This window comes from Arachis ipaensis, chromosome B04 (genome assembly GCF_000816755.2).
Source record: "Arachis ipaensis cultivar K30076 chromosome B04, Araip1.1, whole genome shotgun sequence".
Classification (NCBI taxonomy): Eukaryota; Viridiplantae; Streptophyta; class Magnoliopsida; order Fabales; family Fabaceae; genus Arachis; species Arachis ipaensis.
Window position 1 is genome coordinate 116078866 of NC_029788.2, and position 10949 is coordinate 116089814.

The following is a 10949-nucleotide window of genomic DNA, read 5'->3' on the forward strand; positions in this document are numbered from 1 at the left end:
AAAAGAAATTTTAAAAGATAAAAAATAAATAAATACTTTTTTCAAAAGTCAATCTAAATTGACCCTAAATTTTTAAAGTGGTTTTCAGATTGGATCCGTTCACCAATTTTACCTTGGGTTTTCAATTGCACTATTTTAGTCTTTGAGATTGAACTCCGAGCTCCGTAAACGTTTTCAAGCCTGTTTTCGACATGAATAAGCAAATTGAAATGCTGATCTGGCAAGTCACTGACCCAGTGGCGTTATTAACGACTATATGACTTGGATATGTGGTGACTTCCCTATCCCCATTTATAAACCCTAAACCCAATCTGAAACCAATCTTCTTCTTTTTCTTCCACTTCTGCTTCTTCTACTTCTTTTTTCCATCCTGATCCCCTTCTTCTTCTTCTTCCAAGTGTATTACTGATCGCAACAAAATTTGTGCCAAATGATAGGTGATGCTAGTCATACAGTAGGAAATTTGAGCTGCTCCTCTTTAATTGGGAACTGGACAAGAACATCAGTGCAGACCAAGTCTGGAAAAATTTCGAAATGGTGTGGATGTTGCCTTGTCCTTAGGTGATCAGGGACTGAAAAGCATCTTAACAAGCCCTTTCTTGGATGTCCTAATTATAATATAAGTGGGTTAAATTCATATATGTATGGTTGCTATTATTGTGTTCCAAATTGGTAATTATTTTTGGATTATTGCAGACTAGTGAAAAGAGATGGTACGGGTTATTTGTTTGGGCAGATTCTAGGCAAGAAGATGTGGCTTGAAAGCTGATAATCAGGACGGTGAACTGAAAATGAACTTGACTTGGAGGCTAGAAAAACTGAAAGCAGTTGTGAGAACTCAAAAAGTTTTAATATAAGATATGGGTTTAGTATTATTGTTAGTTCTTATTTTTGTGGTAATGTTGTTGTTCAAGGTTTGAGCATGACATGAATTTGGCTTGTTGTATTCTAGCATTTGATTTGAATGCTTAGAAAACAAAAATTGAAGACAGAACAACTATATAGTCAATAATTAAAACACTGTCATATATAATTTATCAAAATACCATAGTATGCATATATTTAAGGTCTTGAATGTTTTTCACATTACCAAATTGACAAAGCAAACATCAAAAGTGGAGCATCACCCTTGTCTATGACCATTGTCATAATAGTTTTCCAAAATAAAAACAAACTCAAATTTACTAATAACTAGCTAACATCATCCCTTATATATTTATAAGAAACATCATCATTTTTTCTTGGTAGCTTGAATCCTGGAATTGGTACAAACTTCATGAAGTTTGCCAATTTTAAAGTTGTAGGTGAACTGGCTCTCTGCATTGGATCCAAGTTTGCAAAATTTGCTGGAAGAGATGGTCTTGTTCTAGTTGCTAGTTTTATAGATCTTGTTAAAAGCATCTAATCTGATTCAGGTAATTGCAGCATTGTAAGCAAAAAGTAAATAAATAAATAATGATACACATGAATGTTAAATAAAGTAATCAAGATAGTTGGAGAATATGTGGTTCCACTTTTCAGTGTCTTCAGGTTCAAAGTATGTTGGCTGAGAGAGATCAATCTCAGCAGGTTGGACTTTGATTTCAACTATGCCAGTAGCTACATGGGCTTGAGGATCTTCGACAATAGGAGTAGGATTAGCACCATCATTCTAAGGGTTAGCATCTTTGGAATTAGTAGCAGGATGATTATTAGTGGCATTAGTAGAGTTTGCTTCAGCACCCATAGCATCTTTGGCATCATGTGCTGCTTTTGCTGCAGCAATAACAACTACATTTGCAGCTCTCTTCTTTTCACATCCTCCCTTCATATGATTTTTTTGCAGACAGTATTTGCAAGTAAATGGTTTTAATTATCTTTTTATTGTAGTGCTTGCCTTAGACTTCTTGTTAGAACCACTGCTTTCATCCGCATCCTTCCTTCTTTTTGTTTGATGCTTCCCTAACTTCCTTTTCACCATGGATGCCAATGGCCTGTTATATTCAGAATGTTCCCATAAAGGTTGGCCATAATAGGGTTTATATGGTGGCTTTAAGTGATCTTATAAGTGATCTTGTGATGCGTGTGCATCTTTAGTATTTTTCCTTCTTGATTTCAATTGATTTATTAAGAATTTCTGTTAAATAATCAATGAATTTGAGGTTAGAATGAACATTACTTTGATTAGTTTTATTTCATTACCTACAGAAAATTTTAGAAGAAAGACAGAAAGAAACAGAACAAAAAGGAGGATGGAGAGCAATAAACAGAAAGCTCCTAGAAACAGAAAGCTCTTAGAAATAGAAGAAGCCATGGAATTGTACGTGAACAATACGGCGTACTACGTGAAAGAAAAAAAGGGATCTGTGCATATGCATAAAAGACTATCATTTACCATTTCACGTAGTACGTGGGCAATTTCACGTACTACGCAGCAGATGTACGTACGCACATAGGTGTACGTACGCACAACAAGGAAAATTTTGACAAGTGTGCGTACGAACACATGTGTGCGTATGCACAAGTTGATTTTCGCATATAACGTGAAATATCCCACGTACAACGTGAAGAAGAAAAGAAGGCCAAATTGAAGAAAATTGGCTCACGTACAACGTAGCCTATTTCACGTTGTATGTGAGCCCAACAGAATACGTTCCAGGCCAAAAGAATGCTTCCCTTGGTGCGCAAGACATGTGGGATTTCATACACTTCCCAGGGCCTCAATTCAAGCCATCCAATTATCCAATTCTTCATCAATTCAAGGCTTGAATCGAAGTCCACTAATCTCAGCATTAATTGAAGATTGAAAATAGATAAAGATTGGAAGTTCTGCTAGAGACAATCATTAATTAGATAGATTTGATTCTGTTTTGATTTTGATTCTGTTTTAATTTGAATTTAAATCTAAATTAAGGTTAGTATTTAAGGGAAAGGGGGACACTTTGTTCAAGTCTCTCTTCTTCGGCACTTTTGAGTTTTATTTTCTTAAAGATTTCAAGGACGAGCATGAGTTTCTAATTCTCCTCGGTTAAGGTTAGGAGCTCTGTTAGTTCTATGGATTAATGCAATAACTTTTCTACTTCTAATTGATGCAATTGATTCCTCTTTAAGAAACGGTTTTCATACTTCATCTCAAAGGGTTTGAATATGTTGGGAAACAATTCTTCTTTGACTTGAATTTTCCTAATCTCTTGGAAAAGTGATTAATTGGCTTAAGTTTGAAAACCGATTCTCATAATTCTTAAGTTTTGAAACTGGATTGATAAGTGACATAAAATCAACTAGGTTAAGTTCTTATGAATTGTGTGATTTTATGAATCAAAGACGTACTTAACTCTTTTCTTAATTAAGTGACTAAGGGATTAGCATTTGATTAGGTTAAAGAGAAATTGAATCACCAAGGAATTGGGATTTAATTACTAATGATTTGCCATAAAAGAATCGTTGCATGATTAGAGTAGCAAGTGAAAAGCGTTGACTCGGATGACTAACATCTCTGAAACCTTAACTTTCCCAATTATACATCTTTTTTCACACTCACTGTTTGCTTTTGTTTTGCTTTGTTAATTTCGGTTATGTTCAAAAGCTTTCAAAACCCTAATTTGCTAGTCTGACTAGATTAATCAGTTGATTTTGCTTACTTAGTCCGTTAATCCTCGTGGGATCGACCCTCACTCACCTGAGGTATTACTTGATTCGACCCGGTGCATTTGTCGGTGTTTTGTGGATTGTAAAATCCGCATCATCTTGCAAGGACAGCACTTGCGTGTACACAGAGAATGCCTGAATTTAATGCAACAATTTAATAACTAAATAATAATAATCAACATAGACAAATATATAATTTAATGTTGCTGAGCATACTGTACAAGTATTTTTTTTATTATTAAACAAATGATTCTAAAAATAATAAATAAAAAAAAGCAATAAATAAAAGAAAATAATACAAACACACTCAAAATCAGCATCGATTAATAAATAAATCAAGTGCATTTTAAATAAATTATAACATATTAGCATCCAGAACTGACAAGTGCAGACTCTTTTTTCCAAATCAACAACATGGTTTGTAAGATGATCATGCACCTCGAACTTCTCATAACTATTATATATCACCAGCCCAAATTGGATACTAGCTTTTAGCCTCCTTCCTAACCTTATCAACCTTACTTTTGATAACTGGTGGTAGCATTTTCACATGATTTTTTAGCTTCACCTTATTCTTAGTCATTATGCGCATTACAAACATTCTGACTTCCTCGAACAGTATAATGATTGGCTTGCCCCATGCTTCCTTTATCTTTGAGTTAAATACTTCACATGCGTTCTTGCAAATAGAGTCCAACTTTGACCTATGGCTGAACTTTGACCTTGTCCATGCATTCCCCAGCCATTTGTCCATATATGCCCAGGCATCCTCACTAAGCCTTTTAATCTTATCCATTAACTCATTGAACTCTTGGTACGTAGTGTCTCGTGCACAATCCCACAATAATCTCCTTAGCTCCAAGTCATTCCAATGTTTGTTGAAATTAAGCCACAAATTCCACACAGAAAAACAGTGATGCACATCAGACATCACCTCCCGCATGGCGAGAATAAAATGCAACAGATACGTCAAGACCGAAATAACACATAATAACCCCTAACGTTCAATCCCATGCACCATAATAGTCCATGTCTTTCACAAATTTTCACCATAAAAAGCCCTAACATTTACATATACCAATGTCGCAGAATCAGTTCAGAGTTAAACCAAATAAAAGTCACCAAACTCATATACCAATAACAACAAAAAATAAAATCAGCAACCAAATATTCAAACATACCTTTTGCATATAAAAAATAAAGCACCACTCGTGGGTCTAGCCTCTAAGATCCTGATGCAACAATTTCAGGAACCACTTCCAATTATCTTTGTTCTCAACGTTCACAATTGCCCATGCAATCACGTAAATGTGGTGATTAGCATCTTGTCCGATGACTGACAGTATTTGGCCTCCAAATACAGTCTTCAAGAAAGCACCATCGAGACACAATGAGTAGATGATATCCAGCTTTAAAACCGTTCTTGCAACCAGATAAGCACTTGTACATCCTCTCGAAGATTGGGTCCTCATATGGCTGTGGAATTGTGCCAATTTGAACAATTGATTCTGAATTGGTCTTGAGTAAAGTAAGGTCATAGTCTCTAACCATAGCATATTGTGCCTTCTCATCCACATATACCACATTTCTAGCATCACTCAATCCCCTTGAGATTGAATTCCTATTGAGGGATAGATCGTACTTTGTCTTGAAGAATGTTGTAGCATCACAATGCATGCCTAAAGTTAGGATACTTCCACACTTTCTTCACCAACTTACTTACAATTCAATTTCTGTTTGCATCCCTATTCTTATCCTCTCTAGGATAAGTATGATCATCCATAAAAATTTTCACCTACCAACAGCTGTCATCATAGTCCCTGGACGCATAAATCACCCATCTGCATTCTTTCACCTTACACATTTTTCTTACCCTTTTTTCTATCATTTTTCGTGAACCTCATACGCCTTTCCTCTTTGTTGGTGTACTCCCTCACAGGCTCTTTGAAGTCCCATTTGGTTTTGAACTTCATTTCCACTTCTAAGTGCAATTCACCAAACCTTTCACCTTCCTAAACACTAGAAAAATTTCATCAGAATCGTTGTCTTCATTCTGCTCATCTTCAGAGTTTACTGAAGTTTTGATCTCTAATGAATTCCATGAATTTGTACCATCAGATTAGTCCCCGAATCATAAGCATCATAGTCTTCAACCCTTACATCCCCTACAAATCCAAGATTAACTTATTGATATAAAAAATCTTCCATAAATGCATCATCATCAACTGTTATCTTCTCTTTATCCTTATCAATTGCACCTGTAGGACCATTCTTCAATTTCACAGCCTTCCTTCTTGAGGAAAAAATATTAATCAAATAAACCGAATCAGAAGAGCTGTCATCCCCTACTGGCTTGTACACTTCATCTTTAGCACTCTCATAACTATCAGAAGAGTCTTCATTAGAAGATAGCACAATTTTAGGAACCTTTACTAACTTACCCTTTGCAACAGATCTTGTGCAGTGCCTCATGGTAGTAGACCTCAGATAATACTTTTTGGACATATTGGTTTTGAATTGTATTGATTTAGGAGTAGGTTTCGGGAGTGTCTTAGGCTTAGGCTTAGGTTTTGCTTTGATAGGTTCTTGTTTCTTAGGAACAGAAGGTATGCTCTTGGACTTAAAGTTGGGCTCCATAATTGGTTTCGGATCAGCATAGGGCTTATGATTAGCAGCTGGAGGGAACATATTAAGAGTAAGGTGGGTAGAAGGGTTTGGAATGACCCTGGATTCCTTACTAATATCTCCTACTTGATCATCAAGATATACCACAACATGTTTTTCTTCTAAAATCTCAGGTGTTGACACTTCATGCTTAATGAAAACATCCACAAAACCATTATTTTTCTTAACAAAGAAACACATATCCTTTAACTCCCCATCATTGTTTAATCTCCTCAATCCAATCTCTAGACTCCTACTCAGAACAAGTCACCAGCATTCCTTTATCTTGTCGTACCCAAGCCCTTTATGGTAATTCCTAATATAAAAAACATCTAATGTATCATCATCAATAATTCAATATTACCCAAACAAAATAAGAATAAAAGGTATATTCCTAGCAATTTTAGGTGAGTTCTTAATTCTGATGAGTCTTATAGAAAAACAAAATATTGAAATATTCAATGAAATTAAATGCATATAAAAGTTCATATACCAAAGAAAATGCATATAATTAAATTCATTTTCTCCATAAAATAATTCCAAATTTAAATTATTAACAATTGCTCTTAGTATACACTTAAATTCTTATGATTTAGTTAAAAAATATAAGAGCATTACTTAAGATAATTAATAGCAGAAACAAAAAATTTAGCTATAAATTGCTGAGAGAGGTTTGGTTATTTGTGTAACATTTCAACAACTCTACAAAGAGAGAGAAGTGTGTGTCAAGAGAGATGCTTTGCGAAATGCTTGAAGTCATTTTTAAAGAAAATTTCATGTCCTAAACTGTTCAAACTGTGGTGTGAGATATCACATTGTTCGAGGAACCCTAGATGCTGTCGGAGTAAAGGATCGTCAACAAGGTCGTTCTAGTGCGTTGTAGATTCTTATTCAAGACTTGTATCATTTGATAATGCCATGTGAAATGCTAGAAACATGTGAAGTGTATGGCTAACCTAATAACGAAAGTTTTGTAAGGGTAACTACCATGAGACAAAAGATCTTCTTTCTAAAGAGATTCGATTCGGAACTATGATATGTCCAAAGTCCAATATTAAAATAATTTCAGAGATTAGGAGAGTGAAAAATAAGTTCTTCCACTGTTGAAGAGAATGAAAAATCTCTTAAAAATATCTAATGAGTTATTACACTTTATATATTATGTACTTTTTATGTACTCCCACTAAAAAAATTATAACAAATAAGCCTATATCTACTATTGATAGATAACAACTCTGCTTCAATATGTGAAAATCGGAAATATCCTTATCTTCGTATATTCTATCGCAATAATAAGAAGGATAACAAACAGCCTAAAAAAACACTTCATCTTTTACGTTAATGGTAATTTTTTTTATTTATTTGTTTCTTTGTTTTAGTGCATGTTAAAATAAGGAATTAATGGGATGACGATGTGTGTATTGTGTAGGATAGCTATCAATGGATTGCAGCATGTTGATGAAGAACCAGCTGGCTAATATTATAGTATGACTATCCTTTGTTTGGCAGTGTTATTGTGATTACAAAGCATTTACCTTTCAATTTTCTGCAGTAAGGCAGAGGCATGTATAGTTTCTATAAAGACACCGATAGAAAATGGTTCTCCCAATTGGATATTTTTTATTTTCACATATTGAACTAGAGTTATTATTTATATTATTTTTTATTAATAGTAAATGTAGATTTATTTGTTGTAATTTTTTTAATGAAAGTACATAAAGAGTACATAGTATATAAAGTGTAGTAACTCAATAGATATTTTTCTCTTCAATAATAAGAAGAACTTATTTTTCTCTCTCTTAATCTTTTTGGTTAATCAAACTATCAACATCACAACTTTGTTGCTCTCCACCTCACCACACCATGAAGAAAGGATTAAGAGAGAGAAAAAAAATAAATTTTTCTCATTATTAAAGAAAATGAAAAATCTCTTAAAAATTTTTGGTGAGTTATTACACTTTATATAGTATGTACTCTTTATGTACTCCCACTAACAATTACAATAAATAAACTTACATTTACTATTGTCTATTGATAAAAAATAATCTAGATAATAAGAGCAATGACAATTTTTTTCATAGAGCTGGCCTCCTTTCTTATGGAACTTTTACATTTGGATTTTTTAGCACATTTATACCCTCCAGCTCTTCCACCGCCACCTCCACTGTCTTCGGCTCCGCAGCCGCTTGATCCACCGCCTCCACTTGCTCCTCCGACTTCACTGCCAACTGCAGCTCCAACACCTCCAGTAGATATGCTGGTCCTCGTCCTAGTAAAATTTCAGCCATTTCCAAAGAAGAAGAGAAACCGAAGGAACGAAGAGAAAATAGATATCATAGCCAATATATATAGTGACGCCCTCATCATAACAAATAACAAATTCAGTGTAGTAATGGAATGAGAAGAGAGTAGTAGAGATTTAGGAGATTCGCGTCCTCGGTCATTCTTCCACCCACTCACGCACCAAACGAGAGTACATTCTACCAAACGAGAGTACATTCTGGCATTGTCTTTTCTAATTCTCTTTTACGTGAATTTTGATTTAAAGTTGACAATTGTGAGTAAAAATTAATTGAAAAAATATAGATAAACAATGAAAATATTAAACAATGTGAACAATAGATATATTGGATGTTCAATTCATTAGATATGTGGATGGTTATTCTAATATTAGATTTAGGTGAGTAATTTGGAGTGTAATGTATTTTATTTGAATTGGACCAATTTTAGAACTCATTGTTCATGTTGTTAAAAAAAGTGACTTTCTTGAACAACATGAATAACCGGTCCTAAAATTAGCCCAATTTAAGTAAAATACACTACACTCCCAAATTATTCACCTAAATTCTAATATTAGAATAACCAATCCGCGCACCTAGTGAATTGAACATCCGATGTATCCATTGTTTATATTATTTAATATTTTCATTGTCTACCTATATTTTTTCTTTACCAAATGAATCTAATTAATATATTAAATAATATAAATAATTATTTTATATTTTTTTTTGTAATTTTACTATATCTTATTATAAATAAATTTAGTCCAATTATTTAAAATCTCAAATTCACTTTATCTTTCTATTATTTTGACTATTAGTTAACCTAATTAAATTTAGTTTTTTCTCGTTTTTAAATCTCAGCCGTCATCACTCCTTTATTCTCTTAAATCCTTCTCTTAGTTTCAACCTTTTTTTTTAATTTTTTTTCTAGTGGTCATCTTTTTTCATCAAAAGATAAATTTTAAGTTTTCTATTTTTTAATTCTTTATGACTCTATGTATCTTTTAATTTTATTTTTTATCTTTTTGATATTTTCAATTATAAATTATAATTCAAGCAATTATAGTTTAGGTATTAATCTAATTTTTATTCTCTTTATAAATTTATATATTTTATTTTATTCTCAATTTAGTAATCCTTATTATTTATTTGTTTATCTTTCGTTTTATTTTATTATATGTAATTATATTGCATATAAATTTCTAAAATTAAATGATCAATTTACTAATTTAGAATATATATTTTTTATTTATAAAAATAATAATAAAATATTTCAAAAAATATTTTTTATTTTATTTTATTATATGTAATTTTTGGTTATTTTTTATTCGAATAATTAATATATATTTTTATTTGTTTGAATTTAAATTAATATATCTTTTGATAGTAATATATATTATTTTTTTTTCTTTACATAAATTTTTTGGATGCATTACTGATAAGAGGGCGTTTGTATCAAATTATTTTAACTTATTTTCTAGAATATCGCATGAGAATATTTATATATTTCAGGTTTTAAAAAGAAGAAAAAAAAAATAGGTGTAACTTATCTCCAAATAGATAAACACCCATGTTTAATGACGATCTCTATGATGAGAATAAACACACCATTGTAGTGTTATTTTAAAACACCAATATATTACTTAACTAATGAAGAGCCGGTGCGATGCGCGTGTGGGTATGATAAATTTAATAAAAAATATTTAATATTAAGATATTATTAGATAACATCTGTTACACATATAAGTCCAACAATATACATGCATTATATTTCTACATTCAAGAGTAAATAAATACACGTTATTCAACTATTTTCTCTTTCCAAAACGTGCTACATACCATGCATTATTAATGGCTCTTCTTCTTCTTTCTCTATGAAAATGAGTTTCTTGCCAAATTTAAAGATAATGGAACTTCAAACAATTACAGAAATACACCCAAATAGTTACAGGAATTCACTCAAACGATTAATAGAAATACACCCAAAGGATTACAGAAATACACTCAGGATTTAAGAAATACTCCTAAAATTCGTTGAAGTACACCTTATGTATAATCCAGAATTCTTTCTCTTTCTCCTCCTCATCTTCTGCTACTTCTTCTTATTCGAAAACGATTTCAGAACTTGATGTCAAAAAACAATAGAAATCGAGAATAACGAAGAAAGAAAACAGAGAGAAAAGCACGTAAATGAAGAAGGAGAAAGAGAAGGTAAGAAACGAAAGAAAAGAAGAAGAAGAAGAGGAAGAGGAAGAAGAACGTGTAGTAAGAAGAAGAAGAAGGTGCAGTGAAAACGTGCAATAACGGTTCGAAGCGCGTTAATATAAATAACTTGTAAAAACTTGTATAAAAAAACGCTTGTATGGGGAGAATTAT